Genomic DNA, 22,553 nt, shown 5'->3' on the forward strand with positions numbered 1-22,553 from the left:
TTTGATGAACGAGATCGCATCATTAGAAAATGATGTGATGGACATGAACCATCCGTTAGCTTAGCATAATGATCGTTAAGTTTTATTTCTATTGCTTTCTTCATGACTAATACATATTCCTCTGACTATGAGATTATGCAATTCCCGGATACCGGAGGAACACCTTGTGTGCTATCAAACGTCACTACGTAACTGGATGATTATAAAGATGCTCTACAGGTGTCTCCGAAGGTGTTTGTTGGGCTGGATAGATGGATTTTTCATTCCGAGTAACGAAAAGGTATCTCTGAGCAATGTGACTAATGAGTTAGTTACGAGATGATGCGTTACAGAACGAGTAAACACTACACCACAGTAAAAACTTAAGGGCAATCAACTGCCGAGAAAAGCAAAGAATTTAAGTCAATTAACTATCGGTAAAGATTTAACGACCGGGCAAGTATTTATAGGTCAAATTATCTACCGGGAATGATATGGCAAGAGTGGAAATGTATCTGCCGGCAAGTTTAGGGTCAATGTAACTGCCCTAGAAACTAAACGGGGGCAAACACAATGCCGGTGACTGAAAAATTTGCGGCAAAAGCGCGCGAGCCAGACAAAACAGCAGAAGTCACGCGTAGCGGCCTCCACGCGCCACGTGGCCGTGAAATTACTCTGTTTCCCCGCTCCCCACCACAGGCCGACCCAGCCGCCGCACTCATCGCCGTTAACACCACCTCTTCCGCATCCCCCGATCCACACCGCCCGGCCAAGGGCCACGGCTCCATTCCCCAACCACCACGCCGCCGAACCCATATACCCCCATCTCCCACACCACACCCCCATCTGAATCCACGCTGCCCGGCCTGCCACATCACACCCCGTTGATGTCGCACTCGCGCGCTGGCTGCAAGGCGCCGTCGATGTAATTCCCCTAAACTGAGACAGAGAGAGGGAGGACGGGGTCATGGGGCTCCTCCACGCGCCTGGATCCAGGCGCCACTCAACGCATCTTGCTCGATCTGGCCGCCGCCGCGCGCGTCCGTGCTGGATCTGGCCTTCACAGTCGAAGCTGGGTGGAGGAGCATGGGGCGGTGGCTTGGTTGTGGAGGTGGGGAAGCGAGCACGGGGCGGTGGCTTGGTTGTGGAGGAGGTGAAGCGAACACGTGTTGTTCTGGCTAGGAGGTGAGTTGCTCATCCTCGATCTAGAGAAGGGGAAGGCAGAGGTGAGCAGGATCCCCTCAATCTTCGATCTGGAGTAGTTAATTTTGTATGGCTGGCTTCTGAAACCGATATTGCATTATGTGCGTCGAAAAACATACAATTTTATATTCTTATTTGCAAATTCGGAATTGCATCGTCTGTTCGAACAGTGTGCTTATGATATTTCCGTACGTATGACTCAAAATGTAACATGCAGTCTAATTTGCATAGCCAGTTCATTTTCTTGGTGCTTATAGATCTGTTCCAGTTAATAATTCATTCTAGATGATCTTTTTTTCTAGGATTAATTTTAATTTAATAGATAGATTGATGTTTGTAGACAAGGTCTTCAGGAATAACATTTTAGTGTTGATGTTCAGGTCTAGGTTCACAAGTTGAGGTAAGCTGCAGCCATAAATAATCGAAGAAGTACAACTTCACAGTTTTGGTGAGATTCTTGATCCTAGTTGAAGACTTATAATGGTCCTTCCATCATGTGGCATCGTTTGACTACATTTTGAATACCTCGTAATTTGTTTCTATCATTACATAGTTGTATCATAGGGAGTAAAATATATTGTGGTGTGATAATGGAAATTCTTGAATTGGACCATCACCACAACGGAAATATTGTGCTCTTTTGAATGTTGTTGGTTTGACGACCGTGTACACGGCAAGTGGGTAAACTTTGATATATTTGGAATCACAGGTATGAACTCTAAGCATTTATTTAACTCTGGTGAGAACTTGTCTGACGAACAATTATTTCTGCCTCCCCAAGCAACTCAAGCGTATTCTGTCCAAGATTCCATTAACAAAGATTCATGTAGTGTTGTCCATTCGAAGCCAGGAATCCTTTTGAATATTCTTGGAAAAGAAATGAAAACTTTGAGAAGGTTGATGAACCTGTGATTCTGTTCCTTGGTTTAGATGCTAATGTAAATCTCCAGCCTGATGTTCTAGATGCACCTCGTATTAGAAAAGATATAGATGTACAATTGTCAGTCAGGTTAAGAAGGATAAATATGTAGCTTAAAAAGCTCTTTTAGTATTTTGTAATGTTCCTCTACTTCAGGCTATGCCCTGTGCATAAGACGCATTATTGCTAATTATGTCTTTTATATTTAAGTATTCCTGCAGAGTGCTTCTTTGTTCTATTTTAGATTGCATAACACTTATACTGATTCTAAGATGATGTTTCTTTTCAGGAAAAGAATGGCAAACAGAGGATAAAGAGATGATGCTGCTACATATGAAGATTTGCGAACAGGGAATGTAAGGCTTGTCACATAGAGGTTGAATGAATTCATTCCAAGTCTTGTATGAACAAAACAACAAGGCAAAGGTGACGGTCGCCCTTGTGTGTTGATACATCTTGTGGATGCTAGTTTTTTATCTATAAAGCAGAGCTACGACCTAATTTCTTAAACCATTAATAAAAGAAATCAAGAAATTCATATAAACTATGGATGTTACAACATCATGACCTTCCTGTAGGCAGCATTTATCCAGATCTGTTTGTGCCTCAAACACTCAGGTGAGGGGTTATCAGATATAAAATACGTGTAAAATAAGAAAACTGAATACCCCTGTCCATGTTTATTGTTATCCCAAAAACTTTGGTTCAGTTTTTCTCTAACCTCATATATAAACTTTTCCTCATGGTTTAACAATACTCCATCCAGTTGAGCATACTGAGATTCTCTAACCATGAAATATATTCAGCAAAAAATGTGGAGCACTGATCAAACGAGACATTCATGCTTTAGGGTGTGTTTGGTTTGAGCCCATACTAGCCCCACCAAATTTTTGGCATGACCAATGCAAGGGTATGACCAAAATTTTGGCTAGCTGTTTCTGTTTGGTTTGTAGCCATCGTATGTCCAAAAAGTTGGCAGAATAGATCAACAATTGGTTTCATTCGAATAGAAAGAGATCAACAATTCGTTTGCAACATACCGATTTGATAAAAACATTCGTCTTCCGTAACTTTCTAACATGACGAAAGCCTGTTTTGCAGTCAAACAGAAAAAAACAACAAAAAGAAAACTGACATGCACAGCAAGTTCCTGCAGAAGCGGCTTATCCCGGTGCATGCGGTCGCTAATTGTGTGGGTACATCGTTAATTACAATCTTAAGAAACCGAAACACCAGCTTGCATGCACTAGATATAGAAATAAAAAAAGAAAGTACATGGGACCCACCAATCAGAGGGGGCAAGTCGCCCTGCCAGTATTTTGGCGCAGCTTTTGAGCGCCCTGGAATCGCCCGCTCGTTGGCGAGAAATACATGGGTGCGGCGCTGGCGGGCTGGGCGAGCCAGTTCGCTGGCAACCATCCAAACGACTACCAAAATTCAAGGGCGAGCCAATATTTTGGTAGGGTCAGCTTTGGTTCCAATCCAAACGCACCCTTATTGTTCTGTAATGAAAGACTGTCTCTTTTGATATATATCTCCTTTTAAGTAACATAAAAGCAGTAAGAAACATAGCACTAAGTGATTGGCTTGACCATGGCTGCACACATCTGCATGCTTTCATTCCAGAGCATGGCTTATAGTTAAAAAGGGTTATCCCAGCTTAAGAAACAACTAAAAGAAGAATGGTATGCTATTTTGCAATGCCCTTATTGGAATCTGAGGACCATGGTGAATGCTCTCGTGTGATCTATTGCATGGACTCGTAGATATGTAAAATTTCTTTAAGATCATGTCTATTTTAGAAGTTGTAGGTTTCTCAAATTGCTTCCTATTGATAATTCTATGTATGCACATCGAGGTTGTTCGTAAAGGTATGCAGAAGCAACCATGACAGCAGGTCAACCTTTTGGTTTCATTATTATATAGACAAGGCGTATAATGAACTAGCTCTTGCAACAATTAGACCTTATCATGGGTGCCTTTATATTTAGTTCATTTGAAATAACAAATTTAGTACCGATCACAAGGGCCATTCTATTGAAAAGCAATCATAAAGATATGTTATTTTCTGAATCAAGCATGTCTCTGAAAGTAGGAACCTACCTTATTTTCTCCTAAGAAACTAGTACTTTTTTTATTACCCAGAAGATGTGCATACTTCCAATCAGATGTTGTTGTCCTTTTATTAGGAATCAACGAGAAACTCTGTTTCTTAAACAATTCTGCAGCTACTACTTAAACTTTGCACACTTTGGACAACACATCATGGACTAATAAAGGGACCACACAAGTACATATTCAGTAAACCAACATTCTTTTATTTTGAGCAGCCTATATTCATTTCAGCAAATGATTTAAGTGCCTGCAAACTCTTTTTCTTTTTGTTGGATCAACATTTTTTCTGAAACCAAGCAGCATATTAATTAGAGTACTGTTCAGTTGGTATACATTCTCATAACTATTGATTCTCACTGTCTAGCACTAGTACACACTACACAGAACAAACATGTACAAAAAAACAGAAGACAGTATGCATTACCACTGGATTGCTAGTGATTACCTTCAATTTTTTAATGTTCTATTTACTTCACAACAATCAGGAGAAACTAATACACCAAAAGAAGATCACTATAGATAAATATTTATAATGATAGGTTGTATAGTGCATAATCTGTTCCTATGACTACATACACACATTCTGTTTGTGCCTTGTGGAATGCAAAGTACAGGGCGACACACACATATCTTTTTCATCTGGATGAGTCGATTTGGGTTTTTAGCCCGTGCAACTTCTATGTTTGGAACATGTGTTCATCCGAGCTGATCTAATTGGTCATTCTCTTTTTATTAACAGGTCACAAGTATAATGCCTTTGCATCCACAAGGTTCTAGAGGTGTGTTTGGTGAGCTAAAAGGATCTTTTGCTGGTTTCGGTTTTCTCCATAATGTAAAACTTTTACTTGTGAACCTACAAATGTACTCATGTGTGCATGTAGACCTGATGGATGGTTGTGCTTTTGGTTGTCCTGTAACTGGACTTGTATGCCCATGTGTGCATCCAGGCATTGTAGCGACCCGACCTGAATGGATCAAGTCTCTGTGCTTAAGTGTCATTCCTGAATCGATATGCTGACATACACAGTACTCGAAGGATTTATAACAGAGGTAAATCACATGTATAAAGTAACGTAAATACTATTACCTCAAATTCAAAATAGCGGAAGCAACAAGGTTGTGGATTCCCATCAACACCAACGGCAAAGTTGAGTGTAAAAATCGTAACCCTAACGTATCACTTACTCGTCGTAAGAAACCTGCAACATGAGACGTTGCAGCCCGAAACGGGTCAGTACATTGAATGTACTGGCAAATTCACACCATAGAGAATGATGAATAAAGACTATCACTACATGCATATTTGGCTGGTGGAAAAGCTCTATGGTTATAAGGTTTTTGCGTAAAGCCAATTTTTCCCTACTGCAAAGGAATAAATTTATTTAACTATCATGGTGGTTGTTGAACATTGAGAATGGTTGACAGCATTCTCAATCCCAATTAAGTGAACAATTAAAACCCAACAACATTAATTAGAAGTAACATGTTGAGATTCACATGATATTCAAGTACTAGATACTCAAGTTGTCCATAACCGGGGACACGGCTAATCATGATTAGTTTGTACACTCTGCAGAGGTTTGCGCACTTTTTCCCACAAGACTCGATCGCCTTCGTTTGGTTTCTCGCACTACATGGTGTTTGAGAAGATGGATGACCGAGACATAGTCTTTCAGAAGCGCTAGCACCTTACGATCGGGTAAACCGGTACACCTACATCCCCTACATCTGCTAGTCTACCACTGTAAGAGTTCGCACAACTTAGTCAACTATGCCAGAGCCCATAATGGCTTGTGGCTGCACACGGAAGTTACTAGCATGAATGATCTTATGATCCCTTTGAGCCTGGGTGGCGGTCCGAAAAAAAACAGGCAAGTCCTGATAGACATCAGGTGCCTCAATCCACCCAGATGTGTGTTTAAGTTGCCACCTTAGATAAACCATTAAAATTATCAACTCACATCTGTCATGGATATCACTCACCCAATCCACGTCTACTAGCATAGCATGGCATAATAAGCAAACGTAGAAGTAACTCCCAAAGGTTTCATAATAATACAGATGATAGGTACTACCTCATCTACTTCCCATCCCACAATTTAATTTAGATCCTAATCATGCAATGTGAGAGGATTGATCTAATGCAATAAAACATGGGTTGTAGAAAAGGTATGATCAAAGTGTTACTTGCCTGCAATGTTGATGAAGATGATTCGCACTCAAAACTCTTGATAGATCTACTCGTCACACTCCGGTCAATCTATCGTAAGCAAGCAATAGTAACCACACATAAGCAATCACTTAAAAGATCAGAAAGATCGAAGAAAACGATTCGAAAAACTTCAAAACCAAGCAAATAACTCTTGCAACATAAAACAATTTCTAACAGTACCAAAATTATGTGAATTTGGCCTTATTAGAATGTTTAGGTCAAGAGCTTCGATTTGCAAAAAGAATCAACTCAAACGGAGCTACGAAACTCAAGTTATGATCAAATGGAGTTTGAATTCAAATCTGATCTAATTCAAATTTTAAACTTTTCAAAAACATGTTTAAGTTGTTTATCCGGATAGAGGAGATCATAACGAAGACGTGGGCGTTGGTTTCGTTGGATTTGGATAAACGGGTAAAAAGATGTGGTGTTTTGAAAATCAGGGACTAAACTGTAGAGAAAGAAATTGCAACTAGGTCCCTGGATACGTGTCAGAAATCTACTGGCCGAAATCTGTTCGCTGCGAGGCTAAAACGGCGGATGTTCGCTATTTAGCGCATACCGGTTAAAAAAAACAGACATATCTAATCCTAACCGTAGCTCTAAGATCGGACGGTTGAGGTGACAGGGGGCTTTACCGCGGCGGTCACGTCGTCGGCGTCAGAGAAGAAAGCGGCGGCGGCGGCTCGAACGGGACGGCGGCTCTGGGGCTCGGCGGCGCCGGTGGAGAAGATGGAGAGGCGCGGCTCGACGAGGGGAAGGCGGTGGCGGTGTGGGCGCTCGGCCTCGGAGTCGGAACAACGCGGCCTTGGCGGCGGATCTCGCGAACTCCGGCGAGCTCGCGCGGGGCGTGGAGAGCTGCGGTTTGAGGCAAAACGAGGCCAGGGCCTCGGCTTATAAAGGGGGGTCGCCTTGGGCGAGGGGAGAAGACGGGGGAGGCGCCCGGGTTGAGCACGGCGTCGGCCGGCGAATCATGCGCGTGCTGGACTCCGGCGGGAGGTCGTTGACGAACCCGACAGGTGGGCCCCACCTGTCGGTGGCTGGTCGTGGCAGCGTGCGCACGGAGGAGAGAGCGGGCGGGCGAGGCGAAGGCGGTTCGGGCGCGCGGAGGCCGCTGCTGAGCTGGGCTGGCGCTGGACTGGGCTGGGCCGGTCCAGTTCGGCGGTGGAGGAGGATTTGTTTTTTTTTAACACAGGCAAAAGATAAATAAAATAAAAGCGAACTAAAAGAAAATATTATATAGCCATATAATATATCAAAATTTTCAGAAAAAGATTTTCTACAAGTTGAACATTTTTATAATGCCAAATAAAATCCACACTAATTTAGATAATTCAAAGAGTGCTACTGGTCTAATAAAACTCAATAAAATTATTTTAAAAAATACCAAAATGATTTCAAATTAATTTTTCTCCAATTTTCTATTGTAGGGAATCATGTTACCCTATTTTCCATGTATTTTGTTTTTGAAGAAAAAAATAATTTGAAAACAACTCAAATAACTCCAAATTGAAAATAATTTCCAAAAGGACTTTGAATTTAATTCTTTGAACTCCCAACTCATATTTCATATAATTTGAAGAAGTCATTTTTATCTTCTCTCATGAAAATCATTGAGCTGCATGAAGTTTATGAATTGAAATATTTCCAAATGAAATTCAATTATTTTCAAATACCCTTTCATTTAATTTTTAAAATGGAAGAAGTCATATCATCTTCGCTCATGGGTTTTGTATTTGAAAATAATTTGAATTCATGGAGATCAGAAAGCAAATATGAAAGTTTGGGAAAGTCCTTTTATTCCCTCTCATTTAATTTTCAAAAGTTTCGAATTCCACTCAATTTCACACAATCAAACAAACAATCAATCAAATCTATCTATTTATAACATTCCAAAATTTAGAATTTTGGGATGTTACAAACCTACCACCCTTAAAAGGGAATCTCGTCCTCGAGATTCGGAGAGGCTAGAAAGAAATAGGTTAGGTTCGGGGTCTTCTCAAAATCCATCAATCGTCTCCGGGGTCTGGGGTGCTACCACCCTTAGAAGCATGGTTACAGTTCTATCAAAACTCATATACTTCATCCATATTGTTAATAGTGTCGGTCTTCTCAGATCTTCAGGTTAATTCCTTATCCGGGCTCTTCCGGTAGTGGCATAACCTTACCACAATTTTTCTATCCTTTCATCTTGGTAAGGTTCTTCCGAGATTGGGTCTTCTTAGCTGACGGGTCTGGCGCCAAAACTAAACAACTATCGATATCTCATGGTGGTCAACAATTTGTGGTTTCTCCTGCAGGAAATGGGTCTGGGTGATCCTCACCGTATAACCTACGGTTGGCAAAGCTGCCTTGTACAAGGGAAAAATACCTATACCATTCTAAGGCTTAAACAAGGTTTTGATCGTCGTCTCTCCACTATAGGTAAGTCACTCAGATTTACCATCCCATATAGCAAGGCGAATAATAAGAGTAAGTCGGTATGGTGATCAATCCATCCCGCACCCAAATCATTACCTTGTATACGGTTTAGCGAATCTCGCATTGTAACACTCGGTCATCCTCACAAGCATTGCAGAATTTCTCTTGTCGACGAACCAAGTTCGGAATAATCCATTGATTCTGCAAGCCAGACAAATATCTAGCGTTCCTTCACAACTCTCAGGTTTTGCGTAAACTTCCTATAAAATCGTCTGTCGACAAAGGTATATCCACTTCCAGGGTTTTTCCTTCAGCAAGAATGTGCTTGCTTCTTGGCAGGTCCTGGGGCCTGTGGGTTATGGCCCATCTCATCACTTGTAGTCCTTGAACTTATCATCGGGCAACTGATCATTATTCCAACTTCCAACTTCCTAGTATTCTTAAATCCATCCAATTGTACTGTCTTCCTTCCTTCTATTGGCACCAAACTAAAACGTGATTACTCAAACTCATCATGGAATTTCCATTGATCCATATTCCAACATCATACCTCCTTTATATCCAATAGTACTTCATCTCTTCATCCTCGTGGGGTATCCCTCATACCGAGATAAAAACTTATACTTATGAAGTCCATATTCCACTTCGTGGAACATCATTATCCTTTCCGCGGTCAAGCGTCCTTACAGGGGAATATTGGCCATCTCTGCATGGCACTTCTTCAACAGGGAAACATGAAACACATCTTGAACTCCTGACAGTCCTTCGGGTAACTCAAACTTGTAGGCCACTTCTCTCATACGCTCCAAAATTCGGTATGGTCCTACAAATCTCGGGGCTAACTGTCCCTTAACTCCAAATTGTTTAACTCCTCGCAGAGGGGTCACACGAAGACATGCTCTATCTCCAATTTCATAGACTACCTCCTTGCGTTTTTAAGTCTGCGTAACTCTTCTACCTGGACTGAGTTACTTTCAGTCTATCTCGAATCAACTTAACACTCTCTTCTGACTCCTTTGATCACCTTTGGTCCAAACAACTGACGGTCTCCAACTTCATCCCACATACTCTTGGGGCATCACACATATCGAGACAAAACTCGTATTTATTTTGTCCGAAGTCCACTCAGTGGAGTATCCTTATCTTTTCCAAGAGTCAAGGGTTCTTATAGGGTACTGTCACCCTTAAAATGCACAATCCTTCCATAGACCATATTTCTCTTATCCTCAAAAATGGTCAAAATCCTTCTTCATAGAGTATCAACTCATAAAATCCATATCAGTACCAACGATGCTACTTTATTCATTCTCAAATGTTTACAATCTCTCGCTTTTCCATTACATGTCTCAACTCAACACCTCAAGAAAATGTTCTCACTTCTACTACTACTCCATTACTTTTGTTGCAAACTCAACTACCTAGCACAAGTTTCCTTCTCCTTGGGGCATTCTCTGGCAAAGTGCCCTGCTTCATTACAACGAAAACATATTACTTCCGACAAGTCTCGAGGTTTCCTTTTTGGGCAACTGTTGAGGTAGTGCCCTGACTCCTTGCACCTATAGCAGGTGATACGACTCAGGTTCTTCCTGGAATCCAATCTGCTTCTCTTCCTGGACCTTACCATGCCAATCATGGCTTCTATTTCTTGTGGGTCATATCCTACTTCCTCTGTCGGGAATTCTACTAGATCCCCATTCAAACAATTTTGGGAGATGTGTCCTTCTTCTCCACATGAATAGCAAGACTTAGTGCAGGGTTTACTCGGGTCCCTTTTAGGTGTGTCCTCCACATCTTCCTTCATCACGGGTTCTTCTAAATTTTCCATAAGGGCTCCTTTCTTTACTTCTTTCTTCTGTTGTACAGTCCTTCGTACCATGGAGTAAATGTGACACTGAGTAGGATAGTGGGAAATCCCTTCACACAAGAAACAAGTAATCTGCCTAGTTGGGCATTCTTCAACTGGGTGACTTCCTTCACAATTAGGGCACTCATTCTTGCGTTCTTTATGGGTGTGTCCTATTTCTCCACAAATCTTGCATGCATAAGTTTTCTTCATATACTTTCCATAAGGCTTCAACTTCTGGGACACAAGCCGAGACTTTGGCAATGTCAACTTAAATTCTTTCCAAGTGGTTACTCCTTGCCATCCATTGATGGTTTGGTACATCCTCCACCAAGTAGCAGCACCTCTTTCAAAGCACAGAAGAGCATGCTGGGTCATATCATGTCCAACTATAGGGTTATTCTCCATGTGATCCTCCATGTTCTGAATCCATCGGTCTGTCTCCAACTGACCCATCGGTCCAGAAAATACAAGCTCATCTCCATTCATCCACTATTGGGTCCATGTGGGTTTGGGGTAAGATAAGAGAGAGGGAGAGGGACACACAATACAAACAAAAGTTTTGAAAAGACAGATTTTATTTGTGGCCGTCGGGAAAAACATCAAACAAATGACAGCTCACAAACGTCGCATCTAACGTAGGTGTATTACAGGGGTTTGGTCTTCTAAGGTCAAAGTCGCCAAACTCTTTAAGTCTTGTTCATGCCTCCAATGGCTTCTTCCGATCATGCTTGTCTTTCTCAAGTTCTTTTGCCAGATCAATCTCTGTTGACGTGAAATCTCTCGTGACATCCTTTAATACTCCGGAGTTGTATTTCAAACTTCTAGGTTTCAACATCCTTGGCATGAACCATGGTCATACTGTCCTTCAGTTCTTGACAATTCTCCGGTATCTCGAGGTTGTAGCTCCTCCAGCTTGGCTACTCTCATTTTCAGGATCCCGAGTTCCTCATGAAATACTTCCTTGTCTAATACGACTTCCTGGAGCTCCATTTTAAACTTCTTGATGTACTACTCCAGATCCTGGTGATACACCAGCTAAGTTTAAAACTGCATCCTTTGCTGATAGATGCTCCATCAGCCTTCTACCATCCAATCCTTTCGAAAGAATGCATGCTTAGCTCAGCTCGGTGACCACAGTATCAATGGTGATGACATCACGGATAACCGTGTTTCTGCTCTTATCATTTCCATGAGCTATCTCTCCACAGTTGATATCCCTGCCTTAGGGTTTCTTTGACAAAACTTCGAGTTCTCATGCTCCTTGTTTTAGTCTTTCTCCGATACACCTTGATCTCGGGTATTGACAACTTCCATAGTCTGCCAAGTTCCATAAGGGTAGCATTCCTAGGTCATACAAATCTGGGGATTCTTCAGAGCCTCCAATTCTACTAGTCTTCAGAGTCTTCAACAGCTGTAGTTTCCATTATCATAATGTATGGTAAAATCCTCTTCATTCCGAATGGTCTTACTTGTCCGATATCTTGTACTTCTTGGAGTGATCTCTTCAGTCGAATCTTTGTGTGGTTGAAAGGGGAAAGGGGTATGGTCTCACTAAAGGGAATTTTTTGAATAAGCTCAGAAGAGAAGAGAGGTAAAAGATCTTTTTGAAGGGAAAGTTGTAGAGAAAAATCTTTGCTATAGGCTTGCCAGTTTCTAGGGTCACGTCCTACAGTCAACATGTGCTCTGATACCATCTTGTAGCGACCCGACCCGAATGGATCAAGTCTCTGTGCTTAAGTGTCATCCCTGGATCGGTATGCTGACACACACAGTACTCGAAGGATTTATAACAGAGGTAAATCACATGTATAAAGTAACATAAATACTATTACCTCAAATCCAAAATAGCGGAAGCAACAAGGTTGTGGATTCCCACCAACACCAACGGAAAAGTTGAGTGTAGAAATCGTAACCCTAACGTATCACTTACTCGTCATAAGAAACCTGCAACATGAGACGTTGCAGCCCGAAACGGGTCAGTACATTGAATGTACTGGCAAATTCACACCATAGAGAATGATGAATAAAGACTATCACTACATGCATATTTGGCTGGTGGAAAAGCTCTATGGTTATAAGGTTTTTGCGTAAAGCCAATTTTTCCCTACTGCAAAGGAATAAATTTATTTAACTATCATGGTGGTTGTTGAACATTGAGAATGGTTGACAGCATTCTCAATCCCAATTAAGTGAACAATTAAAACCCAACAACATTAATTAGAAGTAACATGTTGAGATTCACATGATATTCAAGTACTAGATACTCAAGTTGTCCATAACCGGGGACACGGCTAATCATGATTAGTTTGTACACTCTGCAGAGGTTTGCGCACTTTTTCCCACAAGACTCGATCGCCTCCGTTTGGTTTCTCGCACTACATGGTGTTTGAGAAGAGGGATGACCGAGACATAGTCTTTCAGAAGCGCTAGCACCTTACGATCGGGTAAACCGGTACACCTACATCCCCTACATCTGCTAGTCTACCACTGTAAGAGTTCGCACAACTTAGTCAACTATGCCAGAGCCCATAATGGCTTGTGGCTGCACACGGAAGTTACTAGCATGAATGATCTTATGATCCCTTTGAGCCTGGGTGGCGGTCCGAAAAAAAACAGGCAAGTCCTGATAGACATCAGGTGCCTCAATCCACCCAGATGTGTGTTTAAGTTGCCACCTTAGATAAACCATTAAAATTATCAACTCACATCTGTCATGGATATCACTCACCCAATCCACGTCTACTAGCATAGCATGGCATAATAAGAAAACGTAGAAGTAACTCCCAAAGGTTTCATAATAATACATGTGATAGGTACTACCTCATCTACTTCCCATCCCACAATTTAATTTAGATCCTAATCGTGCAATGTGAGAGGATTGATCTAATGCAATAAAACATGGGTTGTAGAAAAGGTATGATCAAAGTGTTACTTGCCTGCAATGTTGATGAAGATGATTCGCACTCAAAACTCTTGATAGATCTACTTGTCACACTCCGGTCAATCTATCCTAAGCCAGCAATAGTAACCACACATAAGCAATCACTCAAAAGATCAGAAAGATCGAAGAAAACGATTCGAAAACTTCAAAACCAAGCAAATAACTCTTGCAACATAAAACAATTTCTAACAGTACCAAAATTATGTGAATTTGGCCTTATTAGAATGTTTAGGTCAAGAGCTTCGATTTGCAAAAAGAATCAACTCAAACGGAGCTACGAAACACAAGTTATGATCAAACGGAGTTTGAATTCAAATCTGATCTAATTCAAATTTTAAACTTTTCAAAAACATGTTTAAGTTGTTTATCCGGATAGAGGAGATCATAATGAAGACGTGGGCATTGGTTTTGTTGGATTTGGATAAACGGGTAAAAAGATGTGGTGTTTTGAAAATCAGGGACTAAACTGTAGAGAAAGAAATTGCAACTAGGTCCCTGGATACGTGTCAGAAATCTACTGGCCGAAATCTGTTCGCTGTGAGGCTAAAAACGGCGGATGTTCGCTATTTAGCGCATATCGGTTAAAAAAAGAGACATATCTAATCCTAACCGTAGCTCTAAGATCGGACGGTTGAGGTGACAGGGGGCTTTACCGCGGTGGTCACGTCGTCGGCGTCAGAGAAGAAAGCGGCGGCGGCGGCGGCTCAAACGGGACGGCGGCTCCGGGGCTCGGCGGCGCCGGTGGAGAAGATGGAGAGGCGCGGCTCGACGAGGAGAAGGCGGTGGCGGTGTGGGCGCTCGGCCTCGGAGTCGGAACGGCGCGGGCTTGGCGGCGGATCTCGCGAACTCCGGCGAGTTCACGCGGGGCGTGGAGAGCTGCGGTTTGAGGCAAAACGAGGCCAGGGCCTCGGCTTATAAATGGGGGTCGCCTTGGGCGAGGGGAGAAGACGGGGGAGGCGCCCGGGTTGAGCACGGCGTCGGCCGGCGAATCGTGCGCGTGCTGGACTCCGGCGGGAGGTCGGTGACGAACCCGACAGGTGGGCCCCACCTGTCGGTGGCTGGGCGTGGCAGCGTGCGCGCGGAGGAGAGAGCGGGCGGGCGAGGCGAAGGCGGTTCGGGCGCGCGGAGGCCGCTGCTGAGCTGGGCTGGCGCTGGACTGGGCTGGGCCGGTCCAGTTCGGCGGCGGAGGAGGATTTGTTTTTTTTAACATAGGCAAAAGATAAATAAAATAAAAGCGAACTAAAAGAAAATATTATATAGCCATATAATATATCAAAATTTTCAGAAAAAGATTTTCTACAAGTTGAACATTTTTATAATGCCAAATAAAGTCCACACTAATTTAGATAATTCAAAGAGTGCTACTGGTCTAATAAAATTCAAAGAGGCAAAGGTACGAACATGAAGGGCAGAGAATATACCGGGGTTTGTACTAATTGCCGGGAATTGTTTTTCCCGACAGGACTTTCAAGGGCGGTTTGTAAATGCCGGTAAAACTCATTCTTGACAGATAGTCTGCCTCCAATAGCTAGTTTTCCTGGCAGATCTAGTGTCCCCTAAATTTTGGTCATGGTGTAGTAAAGAGACTTGCCGGTAACGAGATTCAACTAGGTATAAAGATACCGACGATCGAATCTCGGACAAGTAACATACCGATGACAAAGGGAATGACGTATGTTGTTATTGCGGTTTGACCGATAAAGATCTGCGTAGATATGTAGGAACCAATATGAGCATCCAGGTTCTGCTATTGGTTATTGACCGGAGATGCGTCTACATAGTTCTTGAACCCGTAGGGTCCGCACTCTTAACGTTCGATGACGATTTGTATTGTGAGTTATGTGTTTTGGTCACTGAAGTTTGTTCGGAGTCCCGGATGAGATCACGGACATGACGAGGAGTCTCGAAATGGTCGAGAGGTAAAGATTGATATATTGGAAGATGGTATTCGGACACCGGAATGGTTTCGGGTGATTTGGGTGTTTTTCCGGAGTAACGAGGGGTTACTGGAACCCCCGGGGGAACTCATGGGCCTCATGGGGCTCGGGAGAGAGAGGGGACAGCCCACAAGGTGTGGCCGCCCCCCCATGGGAGTCTGAATTGGACTAGGGGAGGGGCCAGTGCCCCCTTTTCCTCTCCTACTCCCTCTCCCTTCCCCCTTTCCCACTCCGGAAAAGGAAATGGGAATCCTACTAGGACTAGGAGTCCTAGTAGGACTCCCCCATGGTGCGCCCCTCTAGGCCGGCCACCTCCTCCCCTCCTCCTTTATATACGGGGGCAGGGGGGCACCCCAAAGCACAACAGTTGTTTTCTTAGCTGTGTGCGGTACCCCCCTTCACAGTTTACTGCTCCGGTCATAGCGTCGTAGTGCTTAGGTGAAGCCCTGCGCGGATCACATCACCGTCACCGTCACCACGCCATTGTCCTGACGGAACTCTCCCTCGACCCTCTATTGGATCAATAGTTCGAGGGACGTCATCGAGCTGAACGTGTGCTGAACTTGGAGGTGTCGTACGTCCGACAATAGACCGGTTGGATCGTGAAGATGTTTGACTACATCAACCGCGTTAACCTAACGCTTCCACTTTCGGTCTACGAGGGTACCCGGACACATTCTCCCCCTCTCATTGCTATCCATCTCCTAGATAGATCTTGCGCGATCGTAGGAAAATTTTGAAATTGCATGCTACGTTCCCCATCAAGGAGCCCCCGGGCATGGCCCGAACGCGATGTCGGGTGTCGTTAGGGTAGGCCCTACCAAGTGCACATGCAAGAGGGTAGTAGTTGCTTGTCCTTTGGGATCTTCTTTGCTTCTTCATTAAACTGAGCCCATGTCAGTTTCCGATTCTCCCTGCGTCGCCTAACGCCAATTGCAGTGGGGCCACCTTTGTAATGGCCCGTGAATGACTTTAACGCATGGGTGAGTAACTACCAATTCACTCTTCCCACCATGCTCTTATCCTTGGCCACATATGCTGCATGCATTGAGTGGGGTAGGTAACGGAGGCGCGTGGTGCAGGAGAGCGTCAAGGAAGGGGCCCAGTATTCATGGATTGGCGGAGGAGGGAGGCGGTTATCCGCTGAGGGATCAGCTCCCAGCTTTGATCGGCCTATAAAAGAGGGGGTGGGGAAGGAGCGGGAGTGTTCATCCACACACCTCTCCTCCTTCGCTCCCCGCCTTCTTCTGGTCATGCTGAAAGGGAGAGGCCGAGGCCAGGCCCCGGGCTCAAGCTTGGAGTTGATGATGTTGAATGCTCGTGTCGATGCTTGGGGAGTAGAAGAAGGGTGCGGCCACACCTTTGCTGGGGTAGGATACCCCTACCGTCTTAGCACAAGCCTTAGGCGGTGCACCGGTAGTGCGGCGGTAGCGCCAGAGGTAGCGACTCCGGTGCGCCTGTCGCCGGGCCGCCCGTGGCTTCAATTTTAGTGAGGGGCTACATGAGCGACACCACACAGGGGCACATAATGGACGCAAAGCGTGGTAGTCGATCGTGGCCTATCTCCCCTTCTCCTACGATGTCGAAGGGAGACCGCAGAAGTGGTTCACCATTGGTAACGAAAGATCCCTCCCTTCGGGGTATTGCCTGTCTTGCGTATGGGCATGTTCCTTGTGCCCGTGCATGCATCTTCAGGGGACGGCATCCTTCTAGCTTCGGGTTGTTGGAGACGACCATGCTCTCTGTGGAGCCCTCCGGAGCGCCAGGTGCCCGTTCTGGCCGCCGTGGTGAGGGCTTAAGTGGCAACGGCCGCGCCCCCTTGAGCGACGGCAGCGAGGAAGGTGGCAGCAAACCACGACGCACCAAGAGCGAGGACGACTACTCCGATGCGGCGTGATTTCTGGCAGCACCATCATCACAGGCTGGGCCTTCGATAGTGCCACCAACTTCTCCTGCCCTCCGGTTTCTTCCTCCCAGCCTGGGAATGACGCCATCCTGATACTGGGGAGGCACCGAATCCTAGCCAGGCCTTCGCTCTGTCTTCTTCGTCCCCCCTCCATAGTTTCAAGGAGGGGAGGGACAGAGAAAAGGCATCATGGGCGTTTATCTTTTTTCAATCTAAAATATATAGTTTTCTGCCAAACTTTAGTTTAAATTATGTAATCTTCTTTACCCATGTTTGTATTCTGTAAATCTGTACTAGTTGATCAACATATTAATGAAAAAGACAAACCTTGTCCGGTACTTGTGCATGTAACATGTCCATGTAGAGGTGAAATGCCTCTATACATTCAAGTAAACAAGTTTTCCCCGGCAGGCTATCCTGCCGGTACCCTCAGTTTGCTGTCATGGAGCTAGGCCTGCTGGGCACAAATCGTGAAGAGGGGCCATCCCCCTGCCAAACCTTCTCGCCAAAGGCCACTGCAACCTTCCTGACCGAAGCAACATTCGAGTCAAGGAATCGGAGCACCTAATTTTCGAAAGTGGCGAGGTTTTCACATGCACATGTCTCTACTTACAGAACATGTATGGGTAAGAAAGAACTTATCTGTTTGGCTTGCCAGGGATCACAATGTAGGATCTTCTTCTCTCCTCCTCTTTGGAACCGAGTCCACGGTAGGAGCCTGCAGTTTAGTGCAGATGAAAATGATGCCACATGTGATCTTTTCTACATGCTCATGCTATGCTTATGCATGCATGCAATTTGTTGGGGGGGGGGTCAGGGCTTCATTTATTTCTCTGTTGCTCGGGATCTGCGCCTGGCTTTGTACAAGGGGTTACATGCAACATCGACAAGGCCTGTATAAGAGGGTGGCTGCTGCAGGGCCTGATAGCCGCACCTTACAGGTAGAACTTACAGAGAAGTGATACGTCTCCAACGTATCTACAATTTTTGATTGTTCCATGTTGTTATATTATCTGTTTTGGATGTTTAATGGGCTTTATTATGCACTTCTATAGTATTTTTGGGACTAACCTATTAACCGAAGGCCTAGTGCAAATTGCTGTTTTTTGCCTATTTCAGTGTTTCACAGAAAAGGAATATCAAACGGAATCCAAACGGAATGAAACCTTCGCGAGGATATTTTTTTGGAACAAACGTGATCTAGGAGACTTGGAGTGGACGTCAAGGAAGCAGCGAGGAGGCCACGAGGTAGGAGGGCGCGCCCCCACCCTTGTGGGCCCCTTGTAGCTCCACTGACCTACTTCTTTCGCCTATATATACTCACACTACTAGGGAAAAGCCTAGCAGCAGCGCGGGTTTTGGGTGTATTAGTAGCGCGGGTGCCCGCGCTACTGATACGGCGCCACAACTAACTTGTAGCAGTAGCGCGTGTTGACACACGCTACTGCTATACATGGTTAGCTGTAGTGTGCGTTGCAGACAGCGCTACTGCTAATTATCTGTAGCGGGTCTTATACCCCGCGCTACTGCTAATTATCTGTAGCGGGTCTTATGCCCCGCGCTACTGCTATTACTTTCAAAAACAAAAAAAATCTTGATCCCATGCGTGTTGTCAATGGCAGCAGTGGTTCAATCTAGCGACGATTGGCGTCGCCGGAGGCATGAATGGACAGCGGAAGACCAGATCCGGCGGTGGCTGTTGGAGAGGGCCCGTTTCTATGGCAGAGCTAGGCCGCGGCGTGGGCTCCTCTTCCTGACCATGCCAGATAGCTCCGGGTCGTCCATGGCGACGACCTGCATGGGCGTGGACATGGGAGGGTGAGTCAAACCAGAGGGAGAGAGAAAAGGAAAACCGAGGGAGAGAGGAAGGTGATGGAGGGAGCAGCGGAGCTAGTCACCGGTGGTGAGGTGCTCCGGTGTGGTGGCGCGGGGCGGCGGCATCCTAGATGTCGGTGGAAGATCGGCGAGCTCCTAGACGCCGGTGGCGCGAGGCGGCGGCCTCTTTCGGTGCCATGGAGGAGGATGGGCGTATGGTCAAGTGGTCCATGTGAGAGTGTATGGAAAGTGACAGGAGAGAGTGGCGGAAGAGAGGAGGGATTTGGGGGAGGAGATGGGGATTCGGCCGAGGATATGGCAACTTCACCTACCTCGTACTTAGTAGTAGCGAGGGGTATAAAACCGCGCTACTACTGTCAACTTAGTAGTAGCGCGGGTTTATACCCCTCGCTACTACTATGGCATGTCTCGGAGGGCACGATAGATACAGCTTAGTAGTAGCGAGGGTTAAAAACCCGCGCTACTACTATCAACTTAGTAGTAGCGAGGGGTAAAAACCCGCGCTACTAGTAAGTAGCAGTAGCGAGGGGTATAAACCCTCGCTACTAGTACGTGTCTGCCTATAAGCTTTTCCCTAGTAGTGTCATATACCCTGAAAACATCCAGGAGCATCACGAAACCCTATTTCCACCTCCGCAACCTTTTGTACCCGTGAGATCCCATCTTGGGGCCTTTTTCGACACTCTGTCGGAGGGGAAATCGATCATGGAGGGCTTCTGCATCAACACCATAGCCTCTCCGATGATGTGTGAGTAGTTTACCACAGACCTTCGGATCCATAGTTATTAGCTAGGTGGCTTCTTCTCTCTCTTTGGATCTCAATACAAAGTTCTCCTCGATTCTCTTGGAGATCTATTTGATGTAATTCTTTTTGCGGTGTGTTTGTCGAGATCCGATGAATTGTGGGTTTATGATCAAGATTATCTATGAACAATATTTGGTTTTTCTGAATTCTTTTATGCATGATTTAAATATCTTCGCAATTCTCTTCGAATTATCAGTTTGGTTTGGCGAACTAGATTGATCTTTCTTGCAATGGGAGAAGTGCTTAGCTTTGGGTTCAATCTTGCGGTGTCCTTTCCCAGTGACAGCAGGGGCAGCAAGGCACGTATTGTATTTTTGCCATCGAGGATAAAAAGATGGGGTTTATATCATATTGCTTGAGTTTATCCCTCTACATCAAGTCATCTTGCCTAATGCGTTACTCTGTTTGATGTAGGGTAGAACCCTAATCGCCTGATCTTTCACGAAAGGAGCGGATCCCGCGATAAACATGAAGAACACGAGGGAAAACATGAGGGGAAACACAATAAAATCACTAAACCAACAAGAAATAGTCACACATATGTTAGATCCTCGAGTACATAAGAGATCACACGATCCACAGACAACTAAGGATGATACAAAGGTAGCCGGTCTTCTCCGTGAGGAGGTCTTGAGGTCTTCTCCGCAAGGAGGTCTTGAATCCAAAGGGATCTTCTCCAAAGAGGGGTCGTGGTCTCTCTCGTGGAGTAGATCTGATGTGGATGAGCAATGTTCTATCTCTAATATGAGCTAAACCAATGCTAACCCTAAAACATAGGTAAGAGAAGAGTATATATAGTCTAGGTGGGCGAAGGGGTACACGGGCCTCATCCCTTACACTGTGCGCAGACAGTGGAGGCCGGACGTCCGGGCGTCGGGCCAGATGTCCGGGCGTTCGGGGAAGGCGGGATGTCCGGCCTGTGGAGGCGGGATGTTCGGGCTGGTGAGGCTGGCCATGTCGCTCTCGGGTTCGGGGGTGTCCGGATTTCCGGGCTGGAGGCCGGATATCTGGGAGCTCGGGAAGGGCCGGATGTCCGGGTTGGCGCGGTCGGATGTCCGGGGCCTGTAGGTGCTTGGTGGTTGAGCAGCTATTGAGGGCGACGCTCCAGGGACCGGATGTCTTTGCTCACGGCCAGATGTCCGGGGACTGGGAGGTGTTCTTGTCTACTTCCGTTGGTTCTCTTCATCCGTGCACTTGGGGACTTGTCCATCTTCACGTGAATCTTCGGGAGGGTCCTCTTGGTACCTAATCATGCACAACATCTCGGACTTAGGTAGTAGCCATGTCTCGAGAGGATCATATGTAATATCACTAAGGAGAGAGGTCACCTCGGTCTCGAGAGCTCTAGCTCTAGCTCGAGTCATAGGTCCTCTTGGCACTTCGTGGGATGATGGTAGGTCCATGGGGATGACCGTAGGATGCTCCGTATCATCTCCCCTCTCTTGGGGAAGATCCGACCTCGGATCAAAATCCTCATCACCATGGTATGGTGAGAGATCTTTGACGTTGAAGATGTCACTCAAGGAGTACTTGTCGTGTGGAATGTCGATCTTGTATGCGTCGTTGTTGTAGCGTGCAAGCACCTTGAAGGGTCCATCCGCTCGTGGTCGAAGTTTGGACTTGCGTTCGTGGGGGAAGCGGTCCTTGCGAAGGTGTAGCCACACAAGATCTCCAATGTTGAATACCATAGGGTTCTTGTTGATGTTGAGCTTGGTCACAAGTCATTGTACTTGGCACTCGATGGTGTGCCTTGATCTTCATGCACCTTCTTAAGATGGTTCACACATGCACTTGTGTCCATATTGATGCGCTCTTGGAGTGGTAGAGGTAGAATGTCTAATGGGGACAATGGGTTGAATCCGTAGACGACCTCGAAGGGGGACTTGCCAGTTGTTGAGTGTCTTGCTCGGTTATAGGCAAACTCGGTGATAGGTAGACACTCCTCCCACTCCTTGATGTTTTTCTTGATGAGCACATGAAGTACAGCGGAGAGTGTGCGATTGGTCACCTCCGTTTGGCCGTCGGTTTGTGGATGATATGCCGTGGAGAAGAGTAGCTTGATTCCGAGCTTGGCGCATAGGGTCTTCCAAAAGTAGTTTAGGAACTTGACGTCGCGGTCCGAGATGATCGTCTTTGGAACTCCATTTAGACGCAATATTTCCCTACAAAAGAGATTGGCAACATGTGAAGCATAGTCTATATTGTTGCAAGGAATGAAATGTGCCATCTTAGAGAATCGGTCCACAACGACAAATACCGAACCCTTTCCATTTCTAGTCCTAGTCCATCCAAGTACAAAATCAATGCTAATGTATTCCCATGGTTGATATGCAATTGGGAGAGGCATGTAAAGGCCACGGGATTGAGCTTTTGACTTAGCTTTGCGATATGTAGAGCATCGACTGGTGAAGAGGTTGACGTTGCGAAACATCT

General features: G+C 45.2%; 1 long non-coding RNA gene across 1 annotated transcript; it reads left to right on the forward strand.

The window, feature by feature from the left end:
* Positions 1-667: 667 nt before the first annotated feature.
* Positions 668-5,214, forward strand: LOC125513264 (uncharacterized). The gene is made up of 3 exons (XR_007285830.2): positions 668-1,205; positions 1,563-2,527; positions 4,956-5,214. It is a non-coding gene; the product is annotated as an uncharacterized LOC125513264 (long non-coding RNA).
* Positions 5,215-22,553: the final 17,339 nt, after the last annotated feature.

The sequence above is a fragment of the Triticum urartu genome, chromosome 6A (genome assembly GCF_056163025.1).
Source record: "Triticum urartu cultivar PI428250 chromosome 6A, HENAU_Tu73, whole genome shotgun sequence".
Lineage (NCBI taxonomy): Eukaryota > Viridiplantae > Streptophyta > Magnoliopsida > Poales > Poaceae > Triticum > Triticum urartu.